Here is a 22,182-nt window from a genome sequence, read left to right as displayed (position 1 = left end):
AGTTCTGCTGCTTTCCTCCTGATGCAGGAGGCTGGTCCCTGCAGGCTCCAGGGAAGCGGGGCTCTGGAAGTGCCTAACTCTGGGGCTAGAGGGTAGGGGAAGCTGCTGGACTGGTATGGGGGCATGCAGACTGGAAGCCCTCTGGAAATAACTGGTGTGGGCATGATGAGCAGGATTAGTTTCAAGTGAAGTGAAATTATAGTTAGAAAATTGAAACAAATAATCCAGTTGCTCTCAAGACCCAGTAATAAAGCACTGATACCCAGATTAGTGTTGTATCATCCCCATTAGATTTCTCTCTTAACGAATAGTTATTTCTAGCTTTCAATCCGAGCTCCAGCTGCAGCATGCCCTTGTGTCCGTAGGACCGTGCTGTTCTCTCATGTTCCTGGCAAGGACAAAAGGAAATGGCAACCCTGTTGTTCCCTGAAACTATGAAGGGCCTGGTACCGTGAACATGCGCAATGCTGTGGCTGTTTCGGGAGTAATGAGCTGAAAGTATTGCCTTGTTTGCAGGATGTGGGTCAAACCTGAGGGGAAGGGAATGGTGGTCTTTGCACAGAATGGTGTCTAGCCGTGTACAGCAAGTCCACGTGAAGAAAAGTGATGCGGAACAGGAGGAAGCAGGAGGGGGTAGGATCTGTAATTTTTTACTTATCGTCAGGATGTAAAATAATTTTAGGGTAGAGCTGGGTTTGAGGCCACTGGTCTTTCAAGTCCCAGAAAAAAAGAGGTGGGGACATCCATCTGTTCCTTGGTCCAGTTAGCCAGAAAGGGAGGGGAAATGATTTCTCGTCCAAAGTAGTGCTTAGTAAATGCTGTACATACTTACCTTTGACTTTTGTCGGTGCTTGAGACCCACTTTCTGGGGGTGTTTTCTTTCCCTTTCTTGCACACCCACTTTTTGAGAGACAGATGGGGAGGTTGTCAGCAGGCTGGTGATAGAAGAAGGATGGTCCAGGGACCTGTTAAGCCATGCTGCCTGCAGGATAAGGATGCTTGAGAGGAACTGCCATTAGGATAGCCTGAAGTGGCCAAGCTGTCACATCTGTTGTATTTATATTTGAGCTAATTGCTCATGCGACTTTAATGGTTTCATGCTTTTATTTCTGCTGCTACAGCTTTTAATGCCTGTAGGGAGCCTAGAGTTTGGGTGTTAGTAAGTGAAAAATCAGGCCCTCATTCTCCATGGAGAAAGGCTCTTGGGCATGGTAATTTCATGCCTGGAAGGAGTCATATTTGCTGGATAATTTTTGTAACCTAACCAAATTAGCTTTGAGAAACCATAGTTGTTAATCAGAGTATTGAACTCTATGGTCCCTTAGTTAAAAACATCACCAACCTCCTTGCACAAAGGATGGGCGTTTGGTTTGCAAAGTAGGAGAGCGGTCTGATTTTGATGCTCGGGGCAGCAGCGATCCCTGGGTTTAAGGTTGTTCATAATACTCTGAGCACTTAATAGGGTCAGGCACAAAGTCACATGGGGTCAGCTGTTTTTGCAAAATGAAGCAGTGAAGTGACATTTATCCTTTGTTCCCACCAAAAAACTTCTAAAGAGTAATAAAGGACAGTTTGGGTATTAATAGAGATTTGGATAATAATTCCAGCAAATAGTTGCAAAATACATGGAAGAGGGGGAGAAGATGAGAAGTGCCAGCAGTCTTTGATGTGTGTTTGTGGCTTGTGAGACTGCGCCCACAGCAAAAGGCTGTTTTGGAGTGTTTGTTCTGGGCTTTTACTTCTATCAGCCTTAACTCTGCCACTGAAATATGGTCTAATTATGAAACAGGGTGGGGATGCCGGCTGCTCTCCAGTTATGAAGGATGCCACAGCCCGGAGACACAGCTGTCTCCTTTGGGTCTGCCATGGAAGGAGATGCTGGATTTTCCAAGTCCCGTTGCTGTTCCTTGCAGGTCAACTGAGGCATGGCCACCGGAAAGCCCCGCTGGTTCACGGGGTCCTCCAGGATGGCTGGTGGATTCCCGAGCCAAGTGGTAGTGCCTCGTAATCCGAAGCTAGCCAGAGGGACAGAGAAGCCCGCAACTGTAAGTACCTGCTGCGGCCAGGTAGGAGCTGTGTAAGGCTGGAAACTGCCCCCGCGTCCTTCCTCTACCTGCCCCTCCTGTTGTCTGGCAGCACTGTGAAGCTGGACACCGCCTCCCCGTCTCTCTGCTGCCATGCTTCTGTCGGAGGTGGTGACCATGGTGCAGTAGGGGATGGACTGTGTGCTGCTTCAGGGGAAGTCCAGAGTTGTGTCTGGATGTGCCACTGGAGCCAGTTTAAATGAACGTACCGGGCATTGCACCGGAATAGCTGAAGCATGAGCGTGTGTTTCTTTCCGCCCGCTTTGTGTGGGCAGTAACGTTTTGTCACGTCGGGATGCTTGCCAACGCTGCTCTGACCATACCTGCCCTCCAGGCAGCTGGGCATGTGGTGGGCTGCTCAAACTCTGCCTGAAGGTTTCGAGAGGTATGGCTGGTCCCAGATGGAACAGGTTCCAAAACAGTTGTTCTGTCCCGTATCCCGTGTGGAGCACAGATCCAGCGCTGCAGACAGCAGCGGAGTCAGGGCAATTCCTCCTCCCCACCCTCAGACGGCCCTTTTGCTGACCAGAGCTCACCTGGCTGAAGATGACCTGGTGCTGAAGCTCTGTCGAGGAGATACCTTTGCATACTGCTGTGGAGGAGTCTCGGAGGCCCAAACAGAGAAAACAAGTGCTAATTAAAAAGAGATAACTAAAACTTGGAGCCATTCCTCTCCACCTCAGTCTTGGCACAACACTGATTTTCTGCTTTCCTGACTCACCCAGCAGTGACATCTGCACATGTGTGGTGGTTGTGAGCGTTGTGCAAGGATGGAGTTAAGGGATTTCTGATAACTCCTCCCAACCTTTTTCAAAGGTCACTGGCTCACTCCAGCCAAACTGGAAAGGAAACAAATGCCCGAAGAGCAAAATCCCCCAACATGTCACATCAAATCACGAAGGAGAAGCTAACGGGACAAAGCTACTTGTTTGGAGCATGTGTATTGCGCTCTCTATCATTACTTTACTAATGGTAAATATTTCAACAGGTAATTATGGGACTTCCAGGACTATCCTAGCGGCTATGATCACAAATTATTCATCGGTGGCTCTTGAAGAAGAAAAGCCTTTCTGAATAAAGGCAGTTCTGTAGCTCTTGCTGGTGTTTTGCATTTCAGCTGACTCCCTCTGCCCTCCTGAAGGAGACGTCTCTTACCACCAGGCAGAGGCTGGCCAGCACTCGGGAGATGCGGCGACCCCAGATTATCCAGATTCTAGACATGAGCGAAGCGTCCCATCATAAGGTAGCCTTTTCTTGCCCTTTTCCTTGCTGTTTGATGTGACATTTGAAGAGAGCGCGTGCTTGTGACAGGCTTGCCTCCAGCTTATCTAAATGCCTTGGTGACTAAGTCCTGTTGTTGTTTCAAACTGCTGCCGGTGTGGAGTTCCTTCTGCTGGGGGAAAGGTAAAACATTTTTCCCCAGTGAGATGTCGAAGTCCTGACCTGCGCTAAGCCCATATAAACAACCTCTGTTGAAGTTGGTGGCTTTTGCCGGAGATGAGCTACTGTGGCTAAAGCATGATACTGGGGGAAGGCTGGGGCGGGCCACAAGGATGCAAGCTTGCAATTTCCCACCTTCCTGCTGAAATAGCCAGCCCTTGGTTTGGTGCAGTCTCTGTCAAACGCTTGGGGTCATAGGATGCCCTCAGTGGTGGCTGCATTGGCCTTTGAGGGCTGAGGGCCTACGGTAACTACTCAAGGTGTAGCTAAAGCAATTGCATGAATGCTTTGGGTTGGAACATCGAGTGGGACCCGTACAGAGTGTTAGATTTTTCAGGCTGCCAGGTACACAGGGGAATGGCCCTGGGCAGAGGGGAGTGGGTGTGCTTTATCTGGATCAATGTTTATTTACACGTGTGTTTAAAGCTGCTTTTCTTACAGATCGGCTTAGTATAACACACGTTCCAAAGGGGTAGATGACTGAGGTAGGCTGTTGAGTGGAAAACTGCCAGCGAGAGACCTGTAGCAAATTGGTTAAGGATTGCCCTAGACAGCGCGTGAGGTTGGGAACGCCTCGGACGAGCGCACACAGAACCGGCCGTGTGCTGTGGCCGCTGGCTTCAGCACGACCCTGACTGCTGTGGAGAAGCAGGAGACGTGCCTGTGTCTTGTGAGTGTGAAGAGTTCAGCTGGAAGGGGGGAGGCAGAGCAGGGAGGAGTTTTCTCAAAGTAACGCCTCGGCGCTGTAAGCATTTGCTGTTTCTGTATGTTTTCAGACCTGCTTCTGTAGTGGTATTAAATAAAATGGCAATAATAGAATATAATGAAGCATCCATTTAAAGCTCGTGGGAAAAGGAGATGCCAAGTCCAGCCTTACTCAAATTGCCCAGTGATGCTGGGAAAGTACCTGGAACTTACCACCTCATCTGTCGCTTTCTTAACAGCGGTGTTCCTTTCTGGCCTGTCTTCTCTTCTTCCTGGTTTCTGGGCTGTGTGTCAAAAAAGCGATTTGAGGATGTGTTGGGCTCGGTCTCTGTGTCTCAAAGTAAAGATGATCCCCAAATTGTTTCCCATGGGGTCTCCTGTAAATTCTTGGCTTTCCCTTGCTCCACGAGTGCTTACAGCTCTTGCAGTGAGTGCTCTGGAGCTGTGTGACCGTGTTAGCCCAGGGCTCTGCCGGAGGTAAGTGCTGCCTTGCCTGTTGGAGAAGGAGACCTGGAGAAACACCTGCCAAAAGAGCTGCTCACTTGAGCCTGCTCGGTGTGGCCCAGAAACTTTTGATCTGCTCAGAACACAGGTGGGTGAGCTGCTGTTCCCCTAGCGTGAGCTGGGCAGGCGTACTCACCAAGGGACTGTCCTTCACTGGAGGCCGGTGTTGTATTCTCTCACCGATGAGTCTTTCTCCCCGCGGCTGAAACTCTCTGCTCTCTTTTGCATCTCCAGTTCTCGGCAGTTGCCCCGGAACAGAGCTTGTTCCAGCCTTTCCCATCAGAGGTGGTATTTCAGAGCTACGTCCCCGATGAGGTCTATGAAGTGCCACTGATTCTGAGGAACGTGGACAAGGTAAGTGCTGGGATGTGGAAGTTTAACCCTGTGCTGGAACTGGAGAGCAGTGTCATCCGCGCGGTGCACAGCGTAGCCAGTCGCCTGCTGCAGCACAGCGCATCCAGAATAAAACGTCTCACCGCCTTTATTTTGCAAGACGGTGGAAATCTTCCCATGCTGAGGTTTCTCCCCCTGGTTTTGGCTGTGTGTTGGTAGTACCTCGCTGGAAGGAGCTTTTCTAGTCAGCACCTTTCCCCGTGGAAGCCCTGCACGGCTGGGAATGTTGGGGGCTGTACAGTTCTTCCCTGCCCTCGTGCTTTCCCTCGAGTGTGCACCGCGTCCTGGTGGCTCCGTGGTTAATCTCAGTTTCCACAGGGCACCTCTGCCTCTGGGTGAGCTGCACAGAGAGCTGAACGGGCTGTCAGAGCTCGGGGTGGGGTCTTCTCCACTTTATGCTGGAGTAAGTTATAATTAGCGGTAACAGCGCTTCAGGAAAGGTGTTTTGAAACAGCAGTGGAAGCAGGCTGATTTAGCATCAGCAGCGGGAGGCCTTTAGGTGCCCCTTCAGGCTCCTGCTAAGCTTAGTTGGGTTCTGCTCAGGTTTTCCTGAGACAACGTGATGCTCTGCTTCCCCTTTGGAGAGCCACAGCATGTTCGGAGTAAAGTGCCCTCAAAGGTCTCCACCTTTACTTGAAAAAAAACGATCATTTTGAGACTTCCCAAGAAAGTTGAGAATGGAAAAGTCGAAAAATGTCAGCAGTTTTGTTCCACTGTCAAGAGGGAAATTGGGACCTTTTGAACTTCAGCTGGGGAAACGTTTGCTGGAATGAGGCATGTGCCAAGAGCAAGCTGGTGGGAAAAGGCAGGAGGGAGGAAAGGAGCTGAGCTCGGTGTTCTCTCCCTGCGCGCTTTCCTACACGCAAGGGTTTCTCTTGATACGCAGCAGTAAGTGCACGGGCAGTAGAGACAGGTGAGAAGGAGGGGTGTAATTAAGGATACTCTTCTGTAATGGAGAGGAAGAGGTATGCGTGAGGGCAGGGTGGGATGGGAAGATGGAAGTGTGCACAAGAGACGGTGAATTCGCCTCCTTTCCAAATTTCCCTGTTGGGGAGGACAAACAGGTGGACAACAAAAAAAAGCTGTCGAGGCATATTGCAGGTGGAAGAACAGCAAGAGAAGTCCAAGTATCTCCTGAGATAACAGGTTGTGACAGGGATATGGGTGAAAATGGAAGACCCTTTGGCAAGGAAGGATGCAGGTGTGCTCCCTCAGTTATTCCGGGAGAGTACTGCACCATTCCTGGTCTGGCATTTAACTTGGGAACATTGCTAAGATGCAGCATGGGCGCCTGCACCCGGGGGATGCCACTGGTGTGATCTGCGCTGAGTTTTGGGCAGTCTTTGCTGTAGGTATCCTCGTCCCTGATTAAAATGTGCCTCAGTTTCTCTCTTCCTACTCTCTGCTTCATTCCCACTGAGTCTTTGGCTTCACCTGCTCCATTATCCATGCAGCACTTAAAAATGTTTATCTTTGCCAAGTACCAGCCAACAGGCAAACAGTTAATTTGCTCTATTCGTGCTTCCTCAAGTGGAAAAGATCATCTGCATTAACATTTCTGCCATTCCCAGTAAAAGATAGTAAACTTGTACTGTGTAAAGCTGCACCTTGGGATTTACGTGCCCTGTGAAGGGGGAGGCAATGTGTGAACTGTGGTTTTTTTCCCAAAACAATGTAGTTTTGAAGCTAGTAAGAGCTCAACCATTGGAGAGCATGGGTGTAAAAGTAAGATAAGCTCCAGGAAAATCTTTGGTATGTTTTAAATACAGAAAGACGGACAGGATAATCCTGCGAGGGTGTTATACTCTAAATTGGTTGGCTTTTGGCGATGTCCTGGAGAAAAGCAACGTTGTGCTCTGTCTCAAGTTTTTCGTGCCAGTTTCCCACATTCCTCTGAATCATACTGAGTTACACTGCATGGTAGCCTGAAGTTGTCTGCCCCATAAAAATCCAGCTGACAGCAAAATATATTCCGCATAGAGGCTCTGTAATCATGCAACTACAGAAGTGCTGTACTATATACTTCCTGCTCTTACCTGTGTTGTAAAATTGCTTTTCTATCTTCAGACTGTTCCTCAGCACCCTCAGATGTTCTGGGTGGCTTTTGCTGAAGGTCTGAGCCACACGTGTTCCTCTTCCAAGGGACATGGTGACCAAAATGCTTGTCTGCACTGTGAAGTTGGCTCCTGGAACTCGCTGCCCCCGGGCATTGCTGGGTTCCAAGGGCGTTTGGAGAGTTCAGGACTGCCTTGGCCGCGGGTTACCAGGCTCGGGTGGGTGGTGCAGAATGAGCCTCCATTTTTTCCAAGCCTCATGTGGGGTTGTTGTTGATCCGTGAAGCTGCCCACCAGTCCAAATCACCTGCTTCAGACTTTGAGATTTGGCGCTCAGGGGTTGCTGTCTATGTGCTAGGAAAATGCCTGTGTGCCGTCTGTGTGCTGGTGGTGCCCCAGAGGGCAGAACCGTGCAGCAGGGTGCCTGCAGGGACTGCTGGGGGTGGGCAGGGGTCCCCGGGGATCTGGCTTGCCTGCGCTGGCAGCTGCCTGGCTACAGTCACAGGCAGCAGGAGCCTCCGGAGAGCAGAGGTTGGCTTTTAATAATGAAACCACCACCAGCCAGTGCCAGTCGTGTATCTCGGGGCAGAAAATGCCTTTGAAGCCCCTAGTTGATAGGCACAGCCTGGGGGGTCGCCTGGCTTTCCATCACTGTGCCAGGTTGCTGGCTCTCATCCTCTGCATCAGCCTTTCCTTGTAGCATATTGTGCTTCTCCCTTGCTTCTTTCCAGCTCCCTTTGGATTTTCCCAGCCATCTCTCTGTTTCTGGGGTTGTCTCTTTGTCTTCCTGTGTCTCCTCCTTTTGCTCTTCATTTGCTGCTTTTATTCCCAGTAAGGCCACAGTATCTGTGGTCCCCTCTTGCTGGTCTGCCTACATGGCTGTAGCACCGCAGCTAGACTGCCCCGCTCAAACCCAGCACGTTAAAGTGGATTTCTTCCTTCCCCCAGGATTAACACGTACTGTTTGGCCTTCAGATAATACATGCCCCTTCTAGGGGCATGTCTGCCTGGATGTGTACGGGCAGAAGCCAGCAGATTCTCTGGGCTTATTGAATACACGGGTGACTTGATTCAGATATTATACCGCCGTGCTGCTGGTGTCTTCCCTGCTTGGCCCTTCCTTCATCGCCCTGCTGCCTCTGGCCTCGAGCTGTTTTGCCCAGGCAGAAGGGATTAATGTTCACTCTTATGTGTTACGTGCATGTACCTCCAGAGCTAAAAGTGCTTTGTGAAGGTGGTGTCACCAGGTCTCTTCTCCTCCTGTTTCCACAAGCTGCAAGATCGTACTTCCCTCTCTTTTCTGCAGGTTCCTGGGCTGGTGAAGGTCATCTTGGAGAGCTCGCCTTATTTCAAGCTGATCAGCTACCATGCTGTGTGCCGCAAGGTACTGCCTGGCATGCTTGCGACTTTCCGCATCGTTTTCTCCCCTGATGAGAACAAGGTGAGACTGGAGGCCCCGAGAGATGTGTGCCTTCAGTGGGAGGTGAACCTGCGGGGCTGGGTTCAGCACAGGGCATCTGCTGTGGGTTTTGAGGCGCTGTCCTGGTTTCAGTGGCATTGCACTGGATCTACAGCTGGGGGAAACTTTTCCTGTGGTGAAGATGATGCTGTCATAGGCTGGAGGCTCTTCTATGCTTCAGACTGTGATTATCCTTCGGTGCTGGAACGTTTAATGCCATGTCTGTTGGCTTCAGGGATAAGAGTGCACTGTGTGGTGGGGTGGCCTCTCATGGTGTTGGTTTCTAGTATCTGACCATTGCTGCATAATTAGGGGTTTGCTCTGATAATTATAAATACAAAAGCCTGTTTGCATAAATACAAACGTGTTGTTTGGAGGACCCAAAGCTGAGCCTGATCAGAGTGAGGACCACCACCTTTGAAAACTGGAGTCGCTTCTTGAATGCGTATCGTGTTGGCCGCAGTAGTGAGACGGCGGAACGCTCTGTCTGAAGCCGGCACTTTTCTTGCACACCGGTTATAGCCCATGCCGTGCTGCGAGGTTTGCTCTAGGCTGTGGTCAGGCAGCCTGCAGCTGGTCACATCCTGGCTGGCAGCACCATGCGATGCCACCGCAGCAGGGACTGACGAGCTGTGCGTTCCCTCCCTGTGCTTTCCTGGGCGTTTTCAGGGGAAGGTGCACGTGGGACAGTAGGGAAACGGCAGGGAGGGGTGCTGATAAGGTGTTTAGCCATCGCACCTCTCTACTCGATGTTAGGGGCTTAATTATGATGGAAAACGCTAGGGGAATGGCTAGATCCAGAGAGCTTTCCCCTTTCCCATCTGGCAACCAGTTCCCTGCCTCAGCCTGGGCTGGAGCGAAGGTGATGCTTTTTCATACCCTCTGTGTTCCAGCCTTGCCGCTGTGCTGCCCCTGAGGATACTCGCCCACCTGTGCTCCAGCTGTGATTCTAGGGGAGAAGATGCGCTGTGCTCGTGGCAGGGAGCCAGCCTGGCACAGACACGCTGAGCTCCAGATGTCTTTAACCAGCAGGAGGCTGGTGTGCTGCAGAGGCATCTGGAGCGCACACAGGAATGAAGGGGGAGGTAGAATCTGCAGGCAGAGTGTTAGCCTGGAGCCTTTGGGCAGTCACGCTGGTGTGGCTGTGCCTGCGTGCATGGGGCTGTGGTTGCTGTGTCAGCTGGCACTATTCCCTGCCCCGTGTGCCATGCTTTTGCTCGGAGGTTGGAGCATCGGTGCTGGGCCCTGGCAAGTCTGGCACTGTGCCGTGATGTGAAGGGGCGGCGGTGTTACCTGGAGGCTTGTTAACGCCAAAGGGTTTAGTACCTGGCATGGAAGGGAGGAAGCCCTGCAGGGGAACACAGACAGGCAGGCTGACTCTTTGCACCAGCACTCTGCTGCCTCTTGGCACAGTTCTTTGCGTGACTTTGTGGGTGATGCAAGGTGAGGGGGTCGCTCTGAGCCAGCTGGTGTTTCTGCACCAGGCCAGAGGTGCAGGCTCTCTTTGGGCACAGCTATTCTCTCATCTTCCGTTTGCTGCTTACACTTAGTTTAACACCCTGTCCTATCCTCAAACAGCATGGCTGTGGCAAACTAGAGAGGAGATGCCCTGTGGTGCCTGGCTCCCCATGCTTGTGAAATGATCGGTTGCTTTGGGGAGGGACTGAGAAATTGTTTTACGTCATTCGTATGGAAGGTTAAAATGATGTTGGCCTAGGGCAGTTCTCCATACTGCCCAAGTGACATAAGAGCTTAATCTCACCGAGGCAGGCTTTGCAGGGGACACTGCTTCCTTTAAAATGTGATTTATTAGTATTCATGAGCATTCATTTTTGGGATGGAAGTAAATCGGTTCCCGTGAAGGGCAAAGAGCTGCTCTTCAACTACAGAGAAGCAGCAGAGCAACACATGAACATCACCCCAAATAGAAGTAGGGTGAGATAACTCCCAGGAGCACTCATGTCCAGTACTTTGTCCCTTGTCTTGCCCTTGAACTGGTGAGTGTGTGGCATTAGGGAGCTGTGCCAGCGAGGTCCTCTGCACAGCTTGAGCGACACCCTGGCGGTTTCTGCCGACCTGGGTTTTGTGCTCCTTGCAGGGCACTGGCAGAGGGATGTGGGCTGCTTGGTGAGGAGCACGTGGGGATGATACAACAGAACCAGAACATTGTACAAATCGGACTTTTTGTCTCGTACTTGATGGAGTGTGAGTCAGCGAAGTGCCGGAGTGCTGTCGCTCAGCTAGAAATGCATCAGTAGCATGGTCAGGATGTGCAGAGCACCTTGCAAAGCCCTTAGCCAAGAGGCAGGCTTTGGGAGATGGTTCTGTAAAGCCACCTGTGTTGGGCTTGCAGTTGCTTGCCTGCAGAGTATCTGTGTGTTAGTTGTGGAAGGCTCAGGAGTGCTGCCTTTGAATAACCCCTACATCTCTGATACTGCATGATCCACAGGGACTGTGGGTAACCCAGTGAAGTGGGGTCCGGGTCTTCCTGATGAGGAGCTGGTTTGTGTCATTCTCTTGCTTTGAATCTGTTCTTCCCTGGAGTAAGTCTGACTTCAGGGAAGTCAGTCCTGATTGAAAGGAGTAAACTTGTGCCTCAGCCCTAAGTAATAGGGCCATGTGAGTTGTTAGTGGCTGAAATGCCACGTAGCCCTTTCTTGGAAAATGAGCAGTTTCTACTGTCTCGCAGTCATTTGGGAATGTGCCACGTGCTCGGACTGTCAGAAAAGGAATAGCTGGTGTGCCTCTTGGTTTATTGGCACTTGTGTTATAAATGAACTGCTAATTTTTCTGCTGGGCAACAATTCCAGTTTGTTACTCTTGCTGCTTCTGATTTGCACGTTTCTGTTTTATGGCTCCAGTTGCACAGCGTGGGTGTTCTCGTGCCAGCCCCTGTTCCCGTGCGTTCTTGCGTTATGGTCTGACGGCCTCTGCTGAACTGGAAACCATTGTGGCACTGACTGGCCGACAAACAACAGACAGAAATACTTCCATTTGTGCGTCCTTCAGGCTTATTAGTAGTTTATTGTAAAGGAAGAAGGAAGCAAGAAGCACATAAAAACATAGCAGAGCTTATTCTGTGTTGTCCTCTTGCTCTTTCCACTGTAGCAGTGCACTGTTTTCAGGCAATGCAAGTTCAGTCTGTGAGGTTTGTGAAATTCATTGCTGATGCTCAGTGGAGACTGAATTAATGCACATTGATTACTCTGAAATATGACAGGACAGTGAGTTATTGCGTTACTGAAATGAAGTCCTTTAAAATTCAGCCCAGCCCTGCTAGATGTTTTGTTGTGCACAGAAGCTATTCCAAGAATACTTTTAAGATGACTCTTGTGAGGAGGAAAGGGGCAGAAGACCAAGGCAAATGGCGCGGCACCACAGGAACCTGAAGCCAAGTGACTCATTTCAAAGACTCCTGCGAACCGGCGGCTGAGGGGGGCAGGCACAGGGGCACCCCCTCTGCTGCGAACGGATCTTCATCCTCTGGTCTCTCCTCTGTTGTCATGGCCCTTATTTTCCAGCCTTTCTGATACCAGGGTTTCAGCGGGAGCTTTCCCTGCTTGGCTTGCCGTGTTACCTCATGCTACAAGGGTCTTTTCTTTGCAAGTTGGCTGCTGCAAGGACTTCAGTGAAGCATTTGGGATAGGTTATGCAGGGAAACTGACATCTGAGTTTGGGGTTCTGGGCAGTTAGGGTTGATATTGCTGTGACAGTAATTACTGTTAGCCTGAGTTTACAAAGAGCCTGAAACAACACCCAAGACGAGCAGCTGCTTCAGTCTCAGTGGGTGCCAGTTCAGGTGCCAGTGGTGATACCTGGAAGGCCAGAGCTTGTAATTTACTGCTTGTCACAGGGGAGCACGAGAAGGGGAACCATCGTACAACTGTCTGTATCTTCCTTGAAACTGAGAGAGGAGTTGTATGCAGGATGAAGTCGTATTTTCATGAAAACCTATAGCCTGAAGCTGTGTCTAAACACAGCAAACTTTAACACATAGATGGGATGCAACCCCTCTGTCATCCAGGCACGTTTATTTAGAAACCTGGTCTCCTCTGTCATCCAGGCACGTTTCTTTAGAAACCTGGTCTTAAACAGTCTGCTAAGGGTTTGCAGTTGCGAAGCAGAACAACATTTTGCACTGGTCTCAACTGTGCCCCTAGGCTGCAAGCAAGTGCGTAGCAGAGTTAGTGCCCTGGTAACACGAGGCAGTGCTGCAGTAGAGACTTTGCAACCTGTGGCCCCCAAGGGAGGGCAATTCAGCTTTCAGAAGCTTAAGGGACCATAGGTTCACAGTGGCACAAGCAGCCAGCTTCTGCCTAGCACCCCTCTTGCCTTGGGTTTCCCCCTGTTTGGGCTGATGCTGCATTCAGCTTGGTGCAAGGTCCCACTTTGGTAGGGGTGGTAGAGCGTGGCTGAAGGGTCAGCCCGCTCTGAAGTGCTGAGTCAAGCCTTGCACGGGGTGCCATGTCCCACGGTGTCCCTGGAGAGGGGGCTTGGAGCATAATGTGCATCTGCATGAATGGCGAGAGGCATCTTTCTCTCTCAAGGTCGTGGTTGTCTCTGTGAAACCAAATCCTTGTTGCTTTAGCCTTGCCCTCAGGTCCCTGGAGAAATCCCTTGTGCATTGCTGTGCAGGTGGTCCCAGCGCCCCTCAGCAGCAACGGAGCTGGGAAGGCTGCCTGTGCTTGCTTTTGGGGGGGATTTATTTCTTGGGCTCTTAATTGCATTGCTGTTGATCCATTTGCTCCTTAGCAATGACAACGCCTTGACAATTACTTCCTTTTACTTCCTTCAAGTAGCTCCAGTTGTTGAAGTTCCTTTTTTCTTTATCCTCCTGCTGATCTGAACTTGCATCCTCCTCTGCCTACCTGGCACCTGAAAGAGGGAGCTAAGTAAATATGGCATGCCAAGACTTAATAAGGCAGGTAGCTTTCAACTGGCTTTGCAATGCCTTTGTTACAGTAGTGTGGCCAAAAGAACAACAACAACAAAAGCAAATAACATTCTTCATTTGCTAATGAGTTTCTGAGGATCGAAACAGTGCAGGACGTGAAGTACCCAGATAATAGGTGCTTTAAATTCATATGGGCTGCCCATAGCTTTTATTTTAGAAGGCTTAGGCTGCAAGATTGAGTACAAAATTGCCAATTCAGAACGACTTGCTGAAGATGAAACGCTTTCCTGAAATGTGGTATTAAATCATGCAGGTTGCTTGCTGCAGTCCCCTTCCTAGTATTTTACCTTCCAAATAGGAAAAGCAAAAGCCCTTCTGCAGTTTCTAGGGTGAATATTTGAGATGTCTAGAAAAAGAGATTATGCCTTTTTTTCTTGGATGGGGCAGCATCTGTATTGACAAGCTTAAACCGCAGCTGAGCAGGTGGTAGGCGAGGTGCTGGGTGGTGGGTGAGGCGCTGGCTGTCAGCGCTTGCGTTAGAGCAATAGGTACGTGTCTGTGCCTGGGCTGGCTGCCTTAGGGCCCTTCCAGGAGGGGATGGGGACGGGAGCAGGAAATCCCAGCTGTGGGGGAGTCTGGATCAGTTCTGCTGAAGGGAGTTTGCTGCTGTATGCAATTCCTAAATCATTAAAATCCTAAAGCGCTTGCTGCTTCAACAATGATAAAAATATCAAATTAATTAAAAGCACTGAGGAAAAAATCAGGGCAGCCAGTGAGTGACGAGAAGCAGAGCTTTTATCAGCTCATCAATAAGAGCGCTGCTGGGGGTGATGGCTCCTGGCCCTATGGCAGCAGATTTACCACTGATTTCAGTGGGGGCAAGGTGATAGTTCCAGCGCAGCGATGCCACGCCATACATCTGGAGACTGCTCTGCTCATCTCTACAGTAACATGATTTTGGTAATTTGATTTGCCTTCCTGCTGCTAAACGCCAGACAGCCGGGGCGCGGGGGGGGATTGCCTGGCTCTGTTCTGCAGAAGGCAGTGGCTGGGACTGCACAGCCGGCTTTGCTCTGGCGGGGTGTCTGAGTGTCCCCCGTGTGCAGCTCCCGATGCCGCCTGCCTGGGGTGGGTGTGCTAACCAGGCACGCCGTCACTTACTCCTCTAGAACAGACCTTACAGAGGTGTGTGATTAAGGCATCAGCCAGAGCTGTCTCCTGTGTCCCCTGAGGCTGGGGTGAGATGTAAAGGGAAACGGAGTTCAGACACAGGAAGAACTAACACCCTTTAATTCTAGCGCAGAGGTGGCATAGGCTGCTGAGGGCAGGGGTGGAACTGTTAGCGCTTTTAGGTACTTGTGAAACCTCTCGCAAAAACAGTTTGGGTCTGGAGCTGAGCCAGCTCTGGTGTGGGGAGGTGGATCAGGTGGCTTTTGAAGGGTGCGTGTCCCCAGCCTTGGCCCTGTAACGCTGTGAGAAGGGGCAGGAAATACAGCCGTACCCTACACTGCCCTGACGCTGCCGCAATTACCGTGCCCGGCTTGTGAAGTATTTCACCAAAGACTGACCGTTGACTATGCATGTGGTGAAGTCCTTTTGAAAGTGTACCTGAGCATCCCCTGCCAAGCTTCAACGAGGTCGCCGCGTTGCTGGCACTGGAGTTAGTGCTGTGGCACAGCTGGGTTCTCAGTGGTGCTTCCAATAGTCTGCAGTGGCGATCGAAGCAGGTTGCGTTAGTGCTGTGATCCCTTGCATTGAAGAGACTGTTCTGGTGTCTCAGAATCAAAGCATCAGATAATTGTGGTGCTGCCAGCTTGCTGCAAAAGCAGGTGAGTCAATGGGGTTGTTTCTTCTTTGCAAGTTAACGACCCTGTGCAAGTCATGCTACTGGAATGAAAGCTCATGAAGGTAAAAAGTACTGTTGTGTTACTGAATGATACTGCTACAGTCATAGAAAACAGCAGTTTTCCTTCTGCCATGGGGAAAGTACTAAAAGCATTGTGCTGAGATTGTTTCTTTCCCTGCAGGTTTATTTCCACAAGCTCATCTGCATCACAGAAAGGGAGAAGTTTGTTGTGCCTCTCCGAGCTATAGGTGCCCGAGCTATCCTGGACTTCCCCGACCAGGTGAATTTCTCAGCCTGTCCAGTCAAGTACAGCACCCAGAAAACACTGCTGGTTCGCAACATTGGTAACGGGGCGGCCCGCTACTGCATCAGCACTCAGAGGTAGGGAGCTCATCTCTTTTTGCGCAAAACACTGTTGTGTGATAGTATAGTTGGTAAACAGCGACAAAAAGGAGCCAGAGCATGTGAGCTGCTGTACTGCTGCCGTGGCTGGAAATGGGCAGGGCACGTGGGGTTTGCTGTTGATTATAGTGTTTGAAGCATGGCGCAGCCTCTGCTAAAACTCTGCAAGCTGCAGAGTGGAGTTTTATAGTGCAACGGTGTCTTCCGTGCACAGTCGTGCAAGACTGATTCTGTTAGATTGAACGAGCAAATGTAGGAAGGCAGCTGGACTGCCCTTGGGCTGTATAAGATCCTGCGTGGCAGACGACAGCTCGAGGAGCTCAGCTCCTGAAGACCAAAGGCAGTGTTAAGAAATGGGCAAGCTCTGAGCTGGTGGAAGGGACATTTAAGAATTTATCGTCAGCTTTATCAGCAGTTTGTCTATAGTAGCAAGTGCAATCAGAGATGATAGATCAAAGCAACTGGTATTGAGACCCTGACAAAAACCCTGTGGGGTCCAGAACCTGGTTTTCCAGTAGGTTTGATCTGGTCCCTGGGATCCAATATTCTTCATTAGAATGAGCTCTTAAGCGGAGATGAGCTGGCAGCGGCTTCAAACCTGCACTTTAGCCCCAAAGCAGTATGCCAATGGGCGCACAGGCAAAAGGTGCAGCAAATACCTGGTGTGTGGGTTGGGAGCCTTTTCTAGAGCTTTGTCTCTCTCAGATCTCCTGGAAAGTGCTCTAGCATGCTGTAGTAGCTACCAGCAACCTCCTTGATCTTCAGTACCTTCTGAAATGGTTATGTGGCCCTGTTGGCCAAATATACCCATTCCCTGGGAGGCCACAAGCACGTGGCATTTCGGCAGTCTCCTGGTCAAGCGCCTGATGCGTGCTGTGTCGTGGACAGCCTGTACTGTTCCTCTTGGTCTGAGAAGACAGTCACTGGTTTTCCAGTTTGCTGAACTGGAGAGGGTAATGCGTTCTGGAAACTGCACCTGCAAGGAAACCACTTCAGCTGGCTGGTAGTTAGCTCCGAGTTGCTTGGTCCCAGAGGTTTTGGTGTAGGAGCTGAGGTCCAGAATGCAGCAAAGACCTGCTGTCTGCCTTAGTGCACCTGAGTTGCTTCGGTTTCTTCCCCAGGAAAACAGGGGTCAAGAGAAGGCTCTTTGCTCTTTCTCCTGGGAAATGCAAAGGTCCAAGAGGCTTCTACCAAATCCTGGCAAGGCTGTTGAAGCAGGCTTCCAGGATGCTATTCAAGCAGGCTGCTTCTTTTCACTGTGGAAATACACAGGCAGGAACTTGTAAATCCCTGTACAGCTTCCCTCTGGGATTTCCAGATCTAGTCGTCACCACCAAAACAAGTACCCAGTCGTGCGTAGCATCTCTTGGCAATGTCCTTGCCAACTGTTCTGTTGAGTGATACAGCGTATGTTGAATCCTGCTTGATACGGATTTTATGCTGAACTTCATCAATTGAATGTTTCAGTCCTGATTTGCAACAAAGGGATGGGAAGCGTTACGAAAGCTTTATTTCAAACTACACAAGAAAGTACAATTCTGAATGACTGGATTGCGTGTGCGCAGAGATCAAAAGCTGGTAAGATTTCCCATGTCAGCCAAAGGCATCAGTCATCTCTTCCATTTCGTTATGAACTTTTGAAAGCCAGTTTGAAATTTCAAGCTGATGATCTTTGAATATAAGCAGCGTTTTATTCTAATTAGGTCACCCCCACTTTCATTCAGATTTCTTTTTAAACACTCTGAGGTTCCTGTCTTTTTGCTCTTTTTTTTTTTTTTTTTTGCTTTAAGTGTTCAGCAAAATGTCATAATGAATTCCTCATTGGGAACATTCTTAAAGGTTGAGTTCCTCTAATGCCTGTCTGTCTACCATCTGCCTATATATATATGCACAGATGTATAGGAAATAATATGAGAAATTTGGGGAACATGTGAAATGGAATTGGGCTGCTGGAGAAGATAAAATCATAGAATAACTTTGGAAGAGACCTCTGGAGATCATCTGAGCAAACACAGTGCTCAAAGCAAGACCGGTGTCAAAGTTTGATCAGGTGTGCACTCAACACGAAAAGTAAGACCAAGTGATACCAGCCTTCGTCTTTCCTTCTCAAGGCTGCGCAAAGCCATTTATCCCAGCATCTCCCTGTATGTGCTGTGCTCCAGCCCCTAAGCTCCTCTTCTGTAGAAAGGCTTTCGTGCCCACCAGCCTGTACTGCCAGGGATTCTTCCATCCCAAATACAGGTTTTTGCATTTTCCATCCCTCGGCTGCATGCGGTTCTGCTGTGTCCCCTGAATAGCAGCCCAGCCCTCCAGTATCTCGACTGTACTCCCCCAAGCTTGTATCCTCCACTCAAAATCTGAGTGGTCCCCACTCCTGACCAGGTCACCACGTCCCCTTGCAGCCTGGGAGCAGAACAACCACGTTCTCCCTGTGCGATGAGGCCATGGTGGGCCAGGAGTGGTTTTTCCAGCCAGTGCTGGGGACTGCACCGGGTGACAGTGGGTTCCCTGCTGCTTGTGCTGTGCCTGCCCCGACGTCCCAGGTGAGCTCAGTGGCTCCAGCAACCCCAGCAGAAAAGAACTGGCCTCCCGGCTGGCATGACAAGTTGGCTGGAGAGTCACACCAATACACTGCTCCACAGGCGATTAGGTCATTAGCTGTTAATTGTCTTTGAACAACTCTACTTACAGAGGCTTTCATGGGAGAGACCGCTTTCCTCCTCATGTCAGGGGATTAATTTCCCTGCGTTAGAGGCTGCGACCAAGGCTGCATCATTATTAACGACAGGGGAAGTTTTTAGTTTAATGTCATGCATTCGTTTGAATGACTCCCGTAATGGTTGTTCAGCATCACAAACACTTAAACCTGTGCTTTGGACATTAATGCGTGATGTTTCCTGTCCTGGAGAGCTTAATGTGTAGATACGAGACGCAGTATTTAAGAGTTATGGCATAGGTGGTAGGAGTGCCAGCCTTACAGACTTAAATTCAGGACTGTTTTAGCTTCTTCCTAGTTAGTGGAGAACTGAAGCAGCTTTAGTGTGTGCTTAACTTCTGCTGAGTACGGATGTAGTGTTGTGTTAAAGCCAACATTAATATCACATAATAGTTTTGTGTGCCGCTATGTGTAAGCGTGCGTGCACGTGAGAGGGGGAGGAGGCTTAGTGGAGTAGAAGGGAATGAGAGATCAAAGTTTGTAGACCATCAGCTGGCCTCGGTGTCCTTTATTCTCTCTCTGCACAACTGAGACTTCTTAGTTGCTGCAACTTCTGTCATCTGGCCTGGGCGAATTCAGGCTCTTGCCCCTTTGCAAGGCAGCTGCGGGCGCCACAGTTTCCTAGTCCGATGCGCTGCTCCTGTCACTTCTCTCTGCCTCCTTTCTCAAGATTCCCTTCTCTATGGCATCAAGCGTAACCTACCAGCTTTCACCTTCAGTGCATTTTTCAGCCCATCTCCAATGCTAACCTTTCCTCTCGGTCAGTACTGCGAGCTCTGCTCTTGCAGCGGGTCACTTCATAAGGACATTCCTTGCCTCTTACAACTTTATCTAAGGACTTGTGTGGTGTATTTCACTCCACGGCAGAGCTCTCAAATGAATCCATGGGGCCAATTCAGCATCCTTCTGCTGTTGCTTGTTCAGAACTCTCCCTTGCCATGGGATCTACCAGAAAACACGGCCACGTTTTGACTCCTCTTTAATAAGGGCGGGGGGGCGCAGGGACCCTAACACCGAAGCACTCCGCATTATGCAGCTTGGCTTTGTGCCTGTCCTCCCCCTGCATGTCCATACCCAGCTCTTCGCTGCATAGCATAGTAATAACAAAATAATAATAGTATAAATATAAAAAATCTCTTCCTGCCGTTCTCATTGTTAAGGCTGGATAGTGAGTTTCTTCTCCACGGCATTCACGGAGATAAATGTCATTCCAGTACATTTCAGTTGAAAATGGTGCCTGGAAGCAGCTCTCGGTGCAGCACTGCCTTTTCCTGACGTTACATTGTGCTGTGCTGTGCTATGGGTTAGAGAGGATCTGTCTGAGAAGGTCCATTTAGGAATGTGCCATCAGGCTCTGGAAGCTCAGGAAATGATCCTACATGGCACAGTGCTAGGAGCCGCCTTGCATCCCTCCCTGCAGTACCATTATACTACATGGAGGCGTGGGATTGGAGAGTTACCATGGGGTGTACAGGGATGTGACAACAGAGCCTGCGTGCAGGGAAAGAGGGAAAGAGAGAGCTTGTGAGATGCTGGCTCTGTGCAGGATTTTTTCAGTACGGAGATGGAGTCTTGGATGCTTTGACCTGACAGACTGTCTTTACCGGAGTGGCTACAGTGCTTGACTTTGGCTTTTATACCATTACCAAAACATTATGTATGCCAAGATTAGATGATCTTTGGGTTTTTCTCCTGCAATAGGTCTTAGTTGACAGATGAGGCAATTCAATCACCAGTAATTTTACTGTCGGTCTTGGGGTTGGAGGCAGCTTTTAATGAAATCAATTCTCACAAACTCAGATGATTTTATAATGCAAATTAAGGCACCAGTGGAGTAAAGGGGTTTTGGTTGTAGAAGAGAAACATACCATGGGACGAAGGATGTTGCAGCCTCGTTGCACGCTGCACTGACTAAACGTACGGTTGCAAGAGAAAAGGCAGCGCGGTTTCGGGAAAGCCTGAGCCACAGAACTGTCAGCGTTGTTCACTTGTCAGTTGGTTGCTAAATTGCCAGGAGTATTTTGCCCGTGGTGTCCTCATGGGATTTAACTTTTGCCCAGCTTTGTCAAGATGGGGAGCTGATGCCTGGTGAAAGCAAGCAAGATGTAAACACCAAGACAGATCCCTATGAAATTGCTTACTAATCTGGTGTTGTTCCCTTTCTGAAGGGCAATTACGGGCAAGAGCTCAGCAGGTTCTGCTGGGAAGGTCTCCCTCAGATTGGTGCGGCTAGATGAGTTTATACAAGCTGGGGATTGCAAGGCACCGCTGGGAGATCTGGACCGGTGAAAGTTTAGGTGTTGTACAACAAAGCAAATGTACAAATGGACATAGTTAAAAAGCATGTCAGAAGAAGAGCTATTAATAAACCTCCAAACCTTATCTTTCCTGTTTTGTCAGGAGCAGTAGTTACTCATTACAAGGGTAGATCTAACAGGACAAGAATTACCGTAAAGAGCAGCTCACAATTAATGGCTAAAAGGCCAAAGTTTAGCCTGCCAGCTTCGTCTGTTGGCAGTGGTTTTCATGTGGCTATTAGTGTGTCAGGGACGTTTCCTTAGCATCTCTTATCTGTAGGCTGCAGGGAACAGCTTAGTGATGTGGACTGAAGTTCAGAGTTCAGGTGAAGCGTGGACCTTACATCCCTCTGGGTCTTGGAGAACCAGGTCTACGTGAGGGTTACCAAGCTCCTGCTACAGCAGGAACCAAGTTGTCCTGTGGGTACAGCGTGGGGTGGGAGGCAGGAGGTGCGGTGTCTGACTTGCGCTCTGTTTCTCAGTCCTGAGAATGAGTCCTGACCTCGGTGGGATCCTCTTCTCTGGTAATTTGAAGATACGAAGGTATCGACTTTCTCGGGCATCCCCTGAAGTCATCCTCAGGAGTGTCATTCCCATCCCAGCTATCTGAGGGCAGGGGTATGCAGACATGGGGACGGAGTAGGAAGGGGATGGGGTGGGAGGCAGGGCTGAAGTGTGGCCTTTAACCAGCAGCTTTTCTGTTCCGGCAATGTTTCTGGTAAAAATAATAAAATAAAAAGGGGGGGGGTGGATTTTTCTGTGCCTTTCCCAGAGCAGGCAGTGATCCCAGCCAAGCACCAGCAGAGCCCTGCCCAGTATAACCAGGCACAACCCCCAGTGCAGGTGCAGGGCCATGTAGAGCAGCCCGGTTCTGAGGCTGGCGGCGCCTTGGCTTTCCTCCTCCCTCTCAAAAGTCTCAGGTCCAGCACGTGAACATTGCAGGCCCAATGCTTCCCCATTAGTCACTGGCGATGTTCTTGCTAGTCGTGATGGGAGCAGGTCAGGCCCCCAATTGCATCAGTGTCTCCTTAACGAGCAGGAACTCCAGCAATTTCATCAGCTGTCACTGCTTACATGAACGAAGCTCAGCTTGCGCATGGCTCCGATTTTTCTCATTATTTTTGTGGGCTGCATTCCCCAATCGCTGTAAAACTCTGCAGAACATATTTTTAAGGTGACAAATTGACCAGCAGCAAAGCACTAAACGCAATAACTTTTGCTTTCTAAGTGAGGCTGTACAAGAGCCGCAAAGCCCAGCTGCTGTTGTGCAGAAACATGTTGCATCTGACTTTTCCCTGAGCATTACAGGACTGAATTATGTCTGTCAGCTGAGAGCTGTTTCCCTGGTGACAAATCATAATTGCTCTTGTTAAATCTAAAGTACACCG

The 22,182-nt window shown here is 49.9% G+C and overlaps 1 pseudogene; it reads left to right on the top strand.

Annotated features, from left to right (window-relative positions):
• Window positions 1-1,916: 1,916 nt before the first annotated feature.
• LOC121082299 overlaps window positions 1,917-22,182 on the top strand; it is a 35,536-nt pseudogene continuing 15,270 nt past the window's right edge.

Source organism: Falco naumanni, unplaced genomic scaffold (genome assembly GCF_017639655.2).
Source record: "Falco naumanni isolate bFalNau1 unplaced genomic scaffold, bFalNau1.pat scaffold_62_arrow_pat_ctg1, whole genome shotgun sequence".
Lineage (NCBI taxonomy): Eukaryota > Metazoa > Chordata > Aves > Falconiformes > Falconidae > Falco > Falco naumanni.
The sequence above is the reverse complement of the archived record's forward strand: the minus strand, read 5'-3'. Positions and strand labels throughout refer to the sequence as shown.